We start from the raw sequence: 15,255 nt of genomic DNA, 5'->3' as shown, positions 1-15,255 counted from the left end.
GGGGCGCGGGTGCCACGGCGGCGCCGAGGAGGGGCCGGGGGCCTCCTTTACGGCGCCCTCCGCTCCCCTCCCCTGCCCGGCTGGAGCGGGAGCGGCAGGAATTTGCCCCCTCCCGGCTCAGGTTGCAAGCCCCGACCGAAGCAGGGAAGCGAGGGTCAGGGCTATTCATTGCCTATCGCTTCCTCGGGCCATTTATAACCTGGTCCTCCCCGGGCAGCTGACTGTGGTCCAAGCAAGTGATTGATGTGAGAGATTCAAAGATTTTATTACTCTATAAATACGGTTTAAATATTCGGCTTGTTTGTTTTGTTTATTAAAAAAAAAAAAAAAAAAAAAAAAAAAAAAACAAAAAAAAACTAATTCGGCACACGGTGCAGAACTGGCAATGCTGATTAATATCTTTGAGGATCAAAATAATGATAGATGAAAACTGTCTGAAGGGCAGCACTGCTGGAATTAATGGGTTTAGAGCTGCGTGTGCCCCTTCTCCCCGGCAGTAATACACATCCGTGCCCTCCACTGGGGTGCTGGCGTGGGGTAAGCAGGGACAGTCACAGCTCCCTGTGCTGAAGGACCAGAATCACAGAATATTCTGAGTTGGAAGAGACCCACATTGAGTCCAACTTTTAGCCTTGCACGGGACCATCCCCAAGAGTAATGCCATGTGCCTGAGAGCCTTGTTCAAACACTTCTTGAACTCTGTCAAGCTGGTGCTGTGACCACTTCCCTGGGGAGCCTGTTCCAGTGCCCAACCACCCACTGGGTGAAAAACCTTTTGCTGATACCCAACCTAAACCTCCCCTGACACAGCTTCAGGCCATTCCCTCGAGTCCTGTCCCTGGTTGCCAGAGAGAAGAGATCAGTGCCACTGATCTCTGGATCAGAGATGGGTATTACATCAGCCACGACCAATCCGCCATCAGCCACAGGGCACACCGATACCTGGGCAATGCGAATAAAAGAACTGTGAAGCAAACACTTTTCCCTGGAGCTTTGCTACCACTTGTGGCAGCACTGTCCATACTGGATTATGGAAGAGGTCGAGCTGGGGTTCACCATGCCCAGCACCCTGCGCTTCTCTCCCCGGCCCGCAGGAGATGCCGCACACCAAGATGGCAGCAGGGACGACATCAAGAACAACTTCGAAGAGAAATGCGGCCTCCCTTTAAGGAGTTGTTCATTTGCCTCATGGGTGCTCAGAGGAAGAATTAAACTTCAGTAGTCACAGAATCACTGAGTATCCCGAGTCAGAAGGGACCCACAGGGTCATTGAGTCCAACTCTTCAGTGAATGGCTCATATGGGGATCAAACCCACAACCTTTGGTCTTATTTGCACCCTGCTCTGACCAGCTCAGCTAAGATGATAAAAAATTTGGCACATCACAATTTTCTGTGACCTCTTGGTCTTGCCCTCCTAATGATCAAGCAAATCATACTACTAAATAGCGCACCACCTCAAAGCACTCATATTTACAGAAATATTTGAAAGGGAATAAATTTTTAATAGCAAGTTATTTTTCTTGAATTGTTAGAACTTTTCAGTGATGTTTTACCTCTCATCGTACAATTTGTTTTTAACTTCTGAATGCTGTAATGTGACAAGACAGAACTTTTGAAAAATATTTGGTAGAATTATCTACTTTTGTTTGTTTGGAAGGATAGCAAAGTCCTTCATGCTAAAAAGTCTTTCAACAAGATTAATGATTGCTGGATTCCAATCTTGCAAACACTTATTCTTTAAAGTAAGACCTGTTCATGTAAATAAAGGTTTCAAGATTTGGAACTTAAATGTACAGCTTTTATAACTAAATGGTCTTCTGCTTTAGTCTGTCCTTGGGTGAAGTTCTACATGGACTTCAGGGGATATTTTTTCCTTGTGTTAGGACTATAGCTTTACTATTTAAAATAATTTTTTGAAAAAAGAATTGATAGTCTATTGATTTTTTTCTTTATAAAAACACAAAAAGCAGTGCATATACATACTTTATATACTACAGATGAAATATATGTATTTCTTCACAACAACAGTTTTGCTCTAATGGAAATAAAGTCAAGCAATGCAGGTCACAATATGTTGGTTTCTTGGGCTCTGTGGGTGAGTTGTGTAAAGCTTTTACAAGTTTTCTTGCTGTAGTTTATAACAGCATCATTAAAACCAGAATTTTTTTACATTCCTAAATAGAAAATGTACTTCTAGGCTGTCAGCAGTGTGTAATGATTCACCCCTCTGGGACAGTCTCTCCTAAGGGATGAGTTTGGTGTAATGCCATTGACTATGATCCATTTGTGTCAGTTGTTCTTTCCTCCCTCATCAGCATCCAGCTTGCTGGAGTCTCATGGGTTTTTCTGATAACATTTTTACTTGCAAACGATTTTTTTAGATGCATATGTTATTAAAGGAGTTTTTACAGACGGAACCGTAAGGTTGCTTTGGTTTTCAAAATAGTACGGGGGTTAAAGGCTGCTTTACTTTTATTGCTGCCTTCACATAGGTGGCACGTGCTTTTTGGAAGTGTTTTTCAAGCAGAAGTATTTAATGTTTCCAATACAAAGTATGTTGGTTTTCTGTAGTTTTAATTAACCCATGTGTGCCTTGCACTTACATATTTTCAGCTAAACATAGGGTTGTTTTACAAAATGTACAGGTTTTTTCTAGTATACATGTTAGATAATTGGAATATTGAAATGATGTTTTGTTTGGAATTAGCTACTTATTTTAACCTTTCTATGTAAAATTCTTTGTCTGTTTTTAAGGTTAATGTTAAGTATTGCTTTTATAATGCCAAGTGGGAAAAATGCTTTTCACAAATCTCAAATCTTGGAGAGCCCAGTAACTGTCATTCCATACACCAGCACCTAAGTACATTTAGTTGATACACATTAAACTTTTCATTGCTGTTGCAAGCCCCTGAATTATTCTGCATGGTTATTTTTAAATTAGGCAAGCATCTCTATTAATCTTGAAAAAATTGTTTGCTGAAAATGTGATCCATGGTAGGCTTTTGGGGTTGTTTGGTTTGGTTTAGTTTCTTTGGTTGTTGTTTTTGTGCTGGCTTGTTCGGTTTGGGGTTTAGTTTTTGTTTTTTCTTCTCCTGGATGAAATTCTTGCTTGTTACAACCCTGAAGTTTCATTATTGCCTTAAGCACATAACTGTAGACTTCTGCTAGAAGACGCAATCCTTCCCACCCCTTCCTCCACCCTGCCCTCATGTTCCCACCCGGACTCCCATGTCAATTCCATTGCTTTGTAGCTGCAGGAGTTACAATACTTTGCTCTTTAAGATGAAAACTAGTAATTTATTTTTCATGTTTGGGTTTCATTTGTATCAGGAAACTCATAAGAGTTCAGCTTTGCTGCATGAAAAATTGAGCTAACTTGAGGAAAGCAGTAGAGGTGTGCAGCCTGAGGAAATGCAGAAAACACCATTCCATTTGGTATCAGCGCAGTGGTGGAGTGTAATTTTTGAGGAACTGAGCCAAAATAAAATGGGAGGTCTTGTTCCCCAAACTTCTTGTTGCTCTCATAGATTTAACTTGCTAGCTAGGAGGAAAGTGGCAGGGTGAGACTTTGCACAATTGCATTTCACAGAGCTGCCATCTCTGTTGGCCTGTGCTCACTGTGACTGCACCTTATATCAGTGCTGGGCTTGGTCTGGCATTCATTTTCTCAGAAACAGATGTTAAGACTCCAGTCCTGGAAATAGTCGATGTGTCTATTTCAGTAACTTTTTAAAAAATACAGTGAGTTTCCTGTTGGCAACATTTAATTTGTGACTGCCCTTCTGGTGTGTAACTAGCAGGTATAATGAGCTGTCTGCTTTACTGGGCACACCTTCTCCTAAATAGTACAGGAGGATAATATTAAGTTCCCTGGAAGTGTCTCCATGATTTGAACTTTCTTAGTAGACTCAATGTAATGTTATTAGCTGATTTCAGTGGCTACTTCAACTAAGGTTCAGCCATGAACAGCTTCTCTCCTGATGTCCAAACTGCTTCAAAGCAAGCTGTAGCAGTAATTTTCATTTTTCTTGGAAGGACATTTGAAAAATATTTTCACTGAAATAAATCCCTGAATTGTCCTGAATGAACTTAAAAATGTTTTAAAATAAATACTTCTCATGTGCATGCACATGTTTGTCATTCATGGTATAAGTTCAGTGATGCAAAACACTGTGCCACACTTACAAAGTCACTTGGATTTCACTGGATTTGGCTGCTGATGGGTGAAGTCTGGAACTGAGCTCTACACAGCTTCCAATCCATGAGAAGTTGCAGGATGGGTCCTCAGTTTGTCTGAGAGCAACTGGGACTGAGTTCTGTCTGTACAGGGACAACGAAATTATGCCGGGTGCTGCATACACATAACGTGGGCAACTGTAGTAGATACATTAGAACATTGAGTTCTGGTTGCTGCTAATTTAACATGAAGTCAGAAGGATGTTGTATTTAATAAAAAGCAGGAATGGTTGTCTTGAGATTGTTTATTGACACAAGTTGTGCTGTGACTGGCTAAGGTGCACTGTACTACAGATACAGCATAATTCTACTTACTGTATGTTAGTGTTCACCCCTGTCCCCAAGGAGACTGCTGAGGAGGTAATACAGATATAAATAAATTGAAGGAGACTTTATTTATATACATATATTCTCTATTATATGTACATATATTATATATATGTAGGTAATTTCTATCAAAGTGAGTGGCCTCAGGCAGCTGGGGTGGGCAGCGTAGGCGCTGTTTTTAATTGAGCAAAATGCACGTCCTGACATTTCGGGAAATATTTCCCTTATACAGAGAGATTGCCACTGATGAATGGAGCCTGTCCAGTAGCAAATCTCAGTGTTTAATAGCATTTGATCAGGATCCTCACAATGAGGTTGTCTTTCATATATAAAATTTCAGATGGTTTGGAGTTGTAGCTGCTTTTCTTATAAATGCACCTAGGTATTTATTTTAGAAAGAAAACCTGTTAAACTAAAAAAATTCTGTTCAAGTGCAAGTGTAACTGAGAAGATCCTTACGCTTTTCAGTAACCTTCATTTGTTGTGTGGATTAATGGTTGATTAAAGTAATTTGGCACTTTCTCTTGCAGACAATAATCTGTATGCCATGTGTACTGATATTACATGTTCAGTCAAAGCTGATCACAAGTTGCCTTAATATAAGGCTGACCAGAGTAGGTATGGATGTTTCTGGCACACAGATAAGAATCAGGAGAATATCAATATTTGCCATATTGTAACAAATTAAATTATTTGGCAAATTATTCTAGCAAAGACTGAGTTAAGTGAACAAAATACCATTTGTCTTTATTTGTAGGTTGTTCTTCAAATTATTATCGATTTCCAAATTTCAGATAGTTATAATAAGTTACATCAGTGACATGAACAGTAAGCAATTTGTCTTTTTTTTTCAGGGCTTGGGGGAGGGTATGTTGCAAACAAATGGAAAATTTAATATAAGAAAGAAAAAGCTGCATGTGAGAAAACATTTTTAAAGGGCGTGTCAGTTGTGAAAATAATGTTTGGAGAACTACTATTAAATGTGAATTTAATTTCCATTTAAAGGTATTTGTATAGCACAGATTTTTTTTTTATTTAACAAAATGAAACAATGTCTACCCTTTCTGAGCAAACATATATAAATCACTAATTTCAAGAGGAAGCTGTATAAATTTTATTTCTTATTTCCTGTCCCATCAGTTTAGCATTTGTGAATCAGCATTGTACAATAAAATCTAGATGTTTTACAAATAGGATATAGCCAACAATAAATACATAATTTCCAAATTGTCACTGGAAAGTTCTGGAGGTTGGCAAAGGAAGGGTTTTTCTTTAATATCTTTTTTTTTTTTTTTTAAGTTCTCAGGTAGCGATGAGGACATGCTGTTTCATGAGAGCTGAGAAAAATGTAGTTGTACACTGTAGGCATTTCTGCTGGCTTTCCTTCATCTCCTGCGGGCGCCCCTCCTCCATTTTGTTTTCTTTTTTCACAAGTTTTCTGGTTGTGCTCTCTCTTGACCTCACTGTGTGAGCTTGTAGCCACACAGGACACTGGCAAGATCAGAAAATACTACTGCTGGATTACGAGTGCACAAGTCAGGAAAGAGTCTGCAAAGGCAGCAGAAGGAAAGTGGAGGTCGGCAGATTTTTTCTGTAAAATAATGCAGTACTCTTAAAGCAGGGCTTGAGTTTTGTACAGATTGTTTGACATTTAATTTTGAAAGATAGCATAGCTATTTGTGAAAAATCCCTAAATAGATTTCGTTAAGATCTTTTCTTCTCTTGTGATTTGTTATTACAATTCAGAAAAAATAAGACTAGAGAAATAAGAATAAGCACTTTCAGTCTAAAAAGACAAGCAAGAACCCAGTAAAAGGATTATTTTCTTTGTGATTTTTTTTGCATTTCAAGCAAGTTTTCCCAAGATAAGCCTTTGAAAACCATGTGACACAATTTAAATATTAATTTGTCCTTGCAAATTAATGCCTTTTATTTATTCCTAAGAAATTACATTTCTGATCTGTGTATAAATATACTTTTTTATTCAGAAGTTGATCTTAACTTTGTGTTTTGTAATAATGATAATTTAGAACCTTATATTAATATATTTAACCTATTTCTTGGCATTAGTATTCTAGGTTCCATGTTCTGTAGAATAGTGTATTCAAATACAGAATGTTAAGCAGAAGGTACTTGTACTTTTGTGCTAAAATATGCTTACTCCTGCCTAGTGAGTACATGATGAAACTCTTCAAAAGTGTTTTAGAAAGTGCTTCTTGAGACAAGTGTAAGAAACTTTCATTCCACTTGTCCTTACGTCTCCAAAGACATATCCATCTTTAGTTTGATTTTGATCTTCCCTTTGATAGGATTTTAACACTACCATTTGTTAACCTTGTCATGCACCTGAACACCAGGGAATGTGTTCTGCAGTCGGTATTTCATTTCCTTGTTTATCAGTCGTGGTTCTCCACATGAGGAGAGAGTACAATGAGGAGCGGCATTCGCAAGTTTTGTGAATTAGGTACAGTATCTGATAAAAGAATCTCCTTAATACCATGTTCAGTGGCTTCAGACAAGCCTTTTAAGAGAAAGTACATGTTACATTACTTTATTTTGCTGGACCTGTAGGTCTGATTTTTGCATGTCTGACTATGGATTCAGTTTCTTGGCAACTGATTGTTGGCTATATTAAAAGGTAGTGCAGAGATTTCTCTCAGGATCCAGAGATGGGCGAGGAGCTCTGCTGGGCTTTGCTCACAGATATCAGGATGTGGGTTCTTGCTTAAATTAAGGCATGGGCCAGCTATACGTAATTTCTGCAAACACCTGCCTGACCAGTAACAGAAACTCTCCAGTTAACAAACCAATATTGCTCACTCTCTGGGCTTTAAGACTACATCTGGTGATAAATAACCCTGGGTCAGGAGCAGGCTGAGGCAGTGGAGTGTGATCCTCCATCATGCAAGAGGTTGCATGTTGCTCTCTCTGTTGGTTTTTTCCCCTCCCCACAGCCACTGCTACTGCATTTGGCACACAGAGGAGGGCATTGCTCCCACCAGCAGTCAGAGCAGAGCCACCCTGTCTTTTGGGTATGGAGCAGAAGTGGAGAAGGAAAGAATGTTGCCAGATGAATGTTAAATTATGCTGTGCCACCTTGCTTCAGAGCCAGGGAATGATGCGGAAGCTGTTAATTGGAAGCATGTATGTAGCCTGTGACCACAGAGACTTGAAATGGGTGCGCATGTGTCTGCCAGCAGATGCAGTCAGGAGCCAATGAATCACCATGTTTATGGTAATAGTAAAATCTTTGTAACTCACAGAGGTTTGTTGATTTGTTAAAAATTATTTATTACTGTTAATGTTCTCCTTACCTTTAAGTTTAATAGTAACAGATTGCAAAGATGGGTATTTTTGTTCCCTTTACGAAAGGACTAGGACATAGTAAAGTTTAGAACATGAGAGGCACTACAGTGGGTAGGTAAACCCACACAGGGGTTAGTCTGTACCTGGCTAAAGGCACCTGTGCAATAGGTCTCCTCTGTGCTAGTGGGATAGAGGCATTGGACAGCAGTGTGGCGCCTTGAACTGCAGGTGAAGGTGTCCTGAGCTGTGTCCTGTTCAATGTGATTGAGCAAAGCACTTGTGCCATGTGGGAGGTAACAGCAATTTGCTCAGCACACGTGCAAATGCCATGTGTGGATGCACTGACTCATGTTAATGTAATTACCTCATTGTAATTGAGTTAAGTACAATTGATTTAGCAGTAGTGAAGATGAGCCCACAGTTACAGTCTAAAATGTGAGTACATGTTTGATTGTCAGGTTTACTGTTTCTTGCAGAAGGCTGAAATTTTTCTTCATAAAATGGTGAATAAGGAATGTGCTTAACTTTAGCCACATCCACAGTCTGAGTGGAACTGAGGATGGTAGTTTTTGTTTTCTTGCATGTATTTTCCAAATACTGTGTGAGCTATCAATAATACACTTTTTGCAGAGCAGGAGGAATCGGCATGGTGTGCTCAGCACCATTTTATATATCAGCTGCTCTGTAGGCTGAATTCTGGTACTGACATAGAACTGTCTTTTCTTGTCACTTAATTGCTCTTTGGGGGATCTCATGGCAATAATTTTTAAAGCCCTGTGGTTCACTGCTCCACAAACTTGATCTTTTTTCAGAAATGTTTTTCATTCCTGCTTTATATTAGTTCCTAGCTGCTAAGAAGCTCAACTATTTATTCAAACTTAATCCAACAGTACTTGCCATCTCTAATTCAGTATGTTAGCACTTAGTAATCCATGATTTTAGAGGCAATAGAAGTGTGAAGATGACATGAGAAAGGGGTTGGAAAAAATTAGTGTCTTGATTGGCTCATCAGTTACTAAGCTTACCAGATCTTAATTGTATAGATTGATGTTGGGGCCCTCCCCCCTGCCATGGGGTCCTGGGAGAGGGGCCCTGGGAGGGAGACACAGGGTTTCCCTGCCCCTGGTCAGCCTCGTTCCCCATTGGTTGTTTTGTGTTCCCCTGCGCGGGCAAGGACCCTCGGGTCCCGTGATTGCCTCAGTTCCTCGGCAGAGCCCCGGCCATGCGGCTGGAGAAATAAACATCTCTGAAACATCTATCAAGAATCAGTCCATAGATATTTCTTTTCCACGGGCCTCGTTGATTGATACGCATGTTGCAGTTTCCCCACTGTAACAAATGGTGGATTATGCGAACAGAACCCCGATCCCTAAGGACAGTGACTGATTTGTGAGTAAACTCTGGATTTCTCTTCTTGTTTTGTTTTTCTGTTCCATCTCTAAACTATGGAGGAACCATGGAAAGACTCTTGGCTCTCTGAGCCGCATACGGACATTTATCTTAAACTTGAAAAGATTCTTGAACAACAATTTGTAAATTTTAGCTTAATTCAAGCTCAAAAGGAGCTGAAACGTTTCCTGGCATGGTTGTTTAAGAACTTTTTCTACGTTTCTTGGGATTTGATTCTTACCAAAGACTTCTGGAAGACCGTTTGGACACAGTTAATTTCTGAGTCAAAATATATGCCAATGGAAGAATATTTTTGTGAATATTATTTAATTACCGAGACTGTTGAGCAATGTCAGCTGTGTCTTGGCGAAGGGAAGCCTGGCTCAGGGACCATGTGACCCAGGCCACGTGGACCGAGCGCTCTGCGAGCAGCAGCGAGGCAGTTCCCGTGCGCGGGCGGAGCAACGCGAGCTGCAGCGGCGGGAGCTGCAGTGGCGGGAGCTTGCCCGGCCCCGTGCAGCGCGTGGTGGAGCGAGCCCCGTGAGAGGAGCAGCACGTGGACGGCGGGCAGCAGCGGTGGCAGTGGAACAGAGCCGCGCCCAGCCGAAACGCGCGCTGGAGCAGGGCGCCGGGGGGTCGTTGCTCGGGGGCCCGGCCGAGATGTGGGCGCAGCCCCAGGCGGCGGCAGCGCAGCTGCGACCAGAGGAGGCAGCGGCGCGCGGGGAGCTCTGCGGCGCGGCCCAGCCCGGCCCGTGTGGCCCTGAATGTGACCCCGGGAAGAGCGTGCAGGCACGAGCAGCCCCGACAGCCCCGGCAGCACTGACAGCCCTGGGAGTTCCAACACGGGAGCGAGTGAAATAGAAAGCAAAAACGCAGCGAGACAGAAAAGAGCAGCCACTCGGAAAAAGGAAAAAGTCATCGTAGCTAAGGTTTTAGGAATAGTAAAATGGTATAATGTTAAACAAAATTATGGTTTTATAACAAGATGTGACAACCAAGAAGACATATTTGTTCATAGAACTGCTATTAAAAAGAATAACCCTGAAAAATGCATCCCAAGCTTGGGAGATGCAGAAGTAGTAGAGTTCAAAATTGTGCAAGGTAGAAAAGGGTTACAAACAGCAGAGGTCACTGGGCCTGATGGTGTTTTTGTGAAAGGCAGCATATATGCTAAAAATCGTAGTCATGTTAGACAATATCTGCATTATAAACAGTCCCTACAGTCTCCCTTTCCTAATCCCACCTTTCCCTTTTATCCTATATCCTATTACCCCCAGTGTATTCCCAATCTGTTTTTTCACCCATGGTTTCCCTCACAAAACCATGCCTTTGCCAATTGTTTCCCCAAAAATCCCTTTCCAATGCTGAGTGGGGGATAAAGAGGGGGAGGGAAGAAATTAAACCCTCTCCTGCCTCAGTTTCCCCACAAAGCGTGCTAGGAGAGTCCTGTCTCCCTTCTGTCAGCCTTAAGATGTTCCAGAGAATCTGTTTGGACATTTAAAGACTCAGGAGGGTGGCTTGTTTTGTTTTGAAACTGTTCTTGTTATGTTTATCCAGTTGTTTTCAATGTTAAGTGTTAAATCTCTTTTTGTTAAAAATAAACAGGTGAAATGTCGGGGTCCCTTCCCCCCTGCCATGTGGTCCTGGGAGAGGGGCCCTGGGGGGGACACGGGGTTTCCCTGCCCCTGGTCAGCCTCGTTCCCCATTGGTTGTTTTGTGTTCCCCTGCGCGGGCAAGGACCCTCGGGTCCCGTGATTGCCTCAGTTCCTCGGCAGAGCCCCGGCCATGCAGCTGGAGAAATAAACATCTCTGAAACATCTATCAAGAATCCGTCCATAGATATTTCTTTTCCACGGGCCTCGTTGTCTGGTACCCGTGTTGCAGTTTCCCCACGGTAGCAGATTGGGTATATTATGTTAATACAAAAAAATTTACTTCCCATTGAAGTGCAAAGTAAACTTTGAATTTTTTGTTTTAGAGGTCTGAACTGGTCTTTGTAATTCTTGATAGAAAGGTTTTGTGACAAATTCCAAATTTTCCTTGAAGAGTTAATCTTTGTCCCTCTTGAGTTCTGACCACAGCATGTGAATACCTAAATAAAACATTCCACTAAGAAAAATATTTTGAAATTGCTTTTAATTACTAAACTTTATTTCTCTTTTAAAGCTAAATTTAAGTGATACTCTTAGGGTCTGATTTGACATAGTTTAGCACATTCAGATTCGCTGCATTAGAAGGAGCAGTCTTACCTTCTTTGCTCTTTCTGTGCTGGCCCAAGCTCCAGCAGCATCAAGCAGTTCAGCAAGTTAAACTTGTTCTAAAACCAAAATTTTTAATTAAATTTGTGTGGACATTGCTACCTAAATTAGTGATGACTCAGATGAATGCCAAACCTGGTAAACCGGGTAAAGGAAAGAATCTTCATCTCCAGCAGGGAAGACCAGAAGAAAGTTTCTCCCTTTTCCTGACAAGGCCATTGTTTAAATTAAAAATTAGTTGTAATGAGTTTATATCATTTTAGTTGTGTTGTCATTTCAGAAATACTCAGTTTCTGAAAGCAGGATATTCTGAAAATAGGATACTCCGTATGTATCTACACATAGATATCCATATCCCTGTCTTTGTCTACACATACTGATGGAATTTCTTAAGATATTGTAGATTCAAGCTGCTTTTTAAAGAGCCAGCTATTTTTATTTTTTGAACAGTTCATTTGCAGTGGGTTGGTTGGTTTGTTTTAAGAACTGAAATGTCATATTTGGCAAAAAAACTTGCCTGGATAACTTCTTATATTAACTGTAATGGAGCAGAAAAATATCAGGGACAAACCCACAATATTCCATACAGTTGTGATTACAGGTTGTTACAGCATAAAATACAGTTAGTATATCTTATAAATCTAAGCACATTATTAAGCATATTACCATTTCTTTATTAGAAATTCCAGTTAAGCCCTGAAGTTGAAGCATGTTAAGGAAGCTAAAAATAGTCTTGGTGTTAAGATGATTGAGTCAGAAGGTTTTCAAGACTTGGGAGTAGGCTGTATCAGAAATGATGCAGTGCTACTATTTGAGGTAGAAAAACACAAAACAGGTGCAGCAAATGTTTATATATATATCAGGTCATTAATAAAACATTCTGGTGGGTGAGAGTTCTTCAGATTTCAGAAAAACACCATTGGTGGCCATCTATTTAGTAGTGACAGTTTACACTCTGAGATTTGATGAGTGAAGCTCCTGTTGGCTCCTCTGAGTTTTATCCTGGTTTGAAGCATGGAGCCATTCTGACCAACCAAAAAAGATACCTTTTTCTATGAATAAGGGCTTGGATGGTTGTTCAAACATGACCAGCTGTAATTGAGACCAAGCCCTGTGTGAATCTTTGTATAAACAAAGCCTTACTGGGGCAGGAAGGCAGAAAACCAAAGGCACCAGTGCAAGGAAAGAGACTTGGTGTGTTGGAATGAACTAGTGGCATTCGAAGTGCAAGCAATCCAGACCTTCAGCAGGCAAGCTCTGGGCTCTGTATTTACAGAAACTTTTAGCAATACTCAAAAGCCTGTCCCCTCAGCAAAATTTTTACTCCCTAAACAGGGAAGCATCATGTGTTAGCGAACACTGAGGCAGGCTGCACTGCTAACCTGGCCAGCCTCTCCCAGGCTGAATCCATGACCCAGCTGCTTCCTGGCCCTGAGTCATCCTGTCTCTTGTAAAAGGATCCCGTGATGTTCCTGCTCAGCAAGTGCAACTGGGCTCACAACTGCCATTTTTTTCCCTTAAGAGCAGTGGTGTGTTAATCAGTGACCAGAAATGACCTTAAAACAGAAGTATAGTTTTTATAGAACTAAAAGCAACAGAGGGAAAAGCATCTTAAAATCCACAAGCCAGAGAGCATGTGACTGAAGGGCAGTGCTGTGTAATTTCCTGGGCTAAGTAACACCCATTTTCTCTAGATGGCTTCGATGAAGTCTCTTTGGCCTGTCCACCTCTCTAGTTTCTGAGCAGTGACCCTGCCCTTTCCTTTGAGAACGACCTTTTTCATTCTCCACTGTTAATTTTTACTTTTTCCAACTAGAAGATCCATGTTACTTTATCCTGGATCCTAGGATTTGTCCCAGTCTCTGTCACTGCCCTGGCCATGTGCTTAGTTGACTGATCATATGTAGCCAGTTCTGTGTCCTTTTTCCAGACAACAAATGGCTTCGCTACTGGTTTTGATTTTATGTGTGATAAGCCCTCTATCATATCAGGTAATGAAAAATGGATTGGATAAGAGCATTATTTCCCGGGAGAGATACCTGTGACTTAATTATCTGTGAGTACATTCACAGTATGTTTTCTTTGACGAGAAAGAAAAGTTTTTAGATGCCCATTTTTCTTCTGTGCCCTTTGTAAGACAGGACAGCAAGATTTTTAGTTTTTGAAAGCTGTGTCGATGGGAAAGCAGTCAATCCCCATTTTTACTCTCTAAGGAAGCTTCTCATTCACATTAGGTTATGTCATTTGAGAAGAAAATACGAGGTCTTGAAGCTGTGCTGTGGTATCATTTCAATGATTTTTACTTCTTTAGCTCTCTTCTAAATCAACAGCTGAGTTGAAAATACAAACATTTTACTGATATGAGACTAATTCTTGCATCTTCAGGTATTCCTAGTTTTAGTTGCTTACAGGAGGGAAACCTGGGGTCTTGAGTCTGTGGAAATCATGTATCTTCCAGCTCTGCATCTGTTGTCTCTTCTCTATGTGTTTAAACGTCCTAACTGTCAGGAGCTGTCCCCTCTCTCACTTTTAAGTTTCCCATGTTTGTTGTTAGCTTTAGGGGCTTATTTCTCTGGAAACACTTGAGTGTGATTAATCAAGTTAATATGTATTAACTTCAAAAAAACCTAACAATCAAGGCTTTAATTTTTTGCAGTCTTGACTTTGTATTTTCTTGTAAATATCTGTTTTCAATTTCTTATCTTAAAAATGTCTTGCCTGTCTATATAACAGACATTTATGCACCTGGATACTCTGAAAAATATTCCCATGTTTACAGAACAAAACCAGCCATAAGAAATCCCACGTGCGATATGAACTGCAGAAACCTGACAGGTGACTAATCATGAACATAATCTTATGATTTCCTTGCTTTCTTAAAATAACTTTTCACACACCTCAGTGGTCCAGGATGTGCAAAAGTACCATGTAGCTATAAAGAAAAAAAGCTGTTTTGCTAATTTGTCCTTAAGATCTATTGAATTGAATTGTTCAGGAAAGTGAGATAAATTATGTCAGACTAGTCTCAAAATTAGTCATTATCCTAAGTTTTGTGTTGTTTTGTTTGTTTGATTTAGTTTTCTTCTCCCATGTCTCTGTCCATGAGCACATTTAGCTCATCATCAGAGTGTTTACCAAGCCTACTCACTCCTGTAGCCCATGATACTTACTGTTCTTGGGAGAGGTGGTTGTTTTGTCTGTGGTTATTTCTCTGTGCTAGTGTTTCTCCAGGCTGTGGAAATGTATTCTGAGTACACTTCACGCCTATGGTGTCCAGTCTCCTGACGAGCTGTGCTGTGTCACAGTGCCTGTGGGTACGTTGCTGCACAGCCTGCCAGCTCTTCATGCAGTACTTCATGCAGTACCTCATATTCACTCTTGGATAATCATTGTGTTCTCTGACACTGAAGAGGTAGTACAAAGCTTTGTCATCTTCTTCCTGCTGTGTAAGGTGGTTGTCACCTTCTGGAATTAATGCACTACTTCTTTGTAGATAAAGACATTAGTAGTGTGCTTGTTTAGCCTTTAAAGCACCCAAAAAGCAGATTTATTGGGTTAAATTTGTCAGCATTGTGAACAGAATTGCAAGAGCTCTGCCACAGAACATTTTCTTAGACTGTGCCTCTCTAATTAGACATATTTATTGCTTTATCCAAAATTGCTGAAACATTTTTACAGAGGAGATCTTAGCATCACATTGATACCTTCATTGTCTTTGGTCAGTGACATTTTTAACTG

General features: G+C 40.7%; 1 protein-coding gene across 2 annotated transcripts in view; it reads left to right on the top strand.

Annotated features, from left to right (window-relative positions):
• Positions 1-15,255, top strand: part of LIN28B (lin-28 homolog B) — an 89,954-nt gene that overhangs the window by 20,245 nt on the left and 54,454 nt on the right. The window lies entirely within an intron of this gene.

Source organism: Aphelocoma coerulescens, chromosome 3 (assembly GCF_041296385.1).
Source record: "Aphelocoma coerulescens isolate FSJ_1873_10779 chromosome 3, UR_Acoe_1.0, whole genome shotgun sequence".
Taxonomy (NCBI): Eukaryota; Metazoa; Chordata; class Aves; order Passeriformes; family Corvidae; genus Aphelocoma; species Aphelocoma coerulescens.
This window is presented reverse-complemented; position numbering and strand designations above follow the sequence as displayed.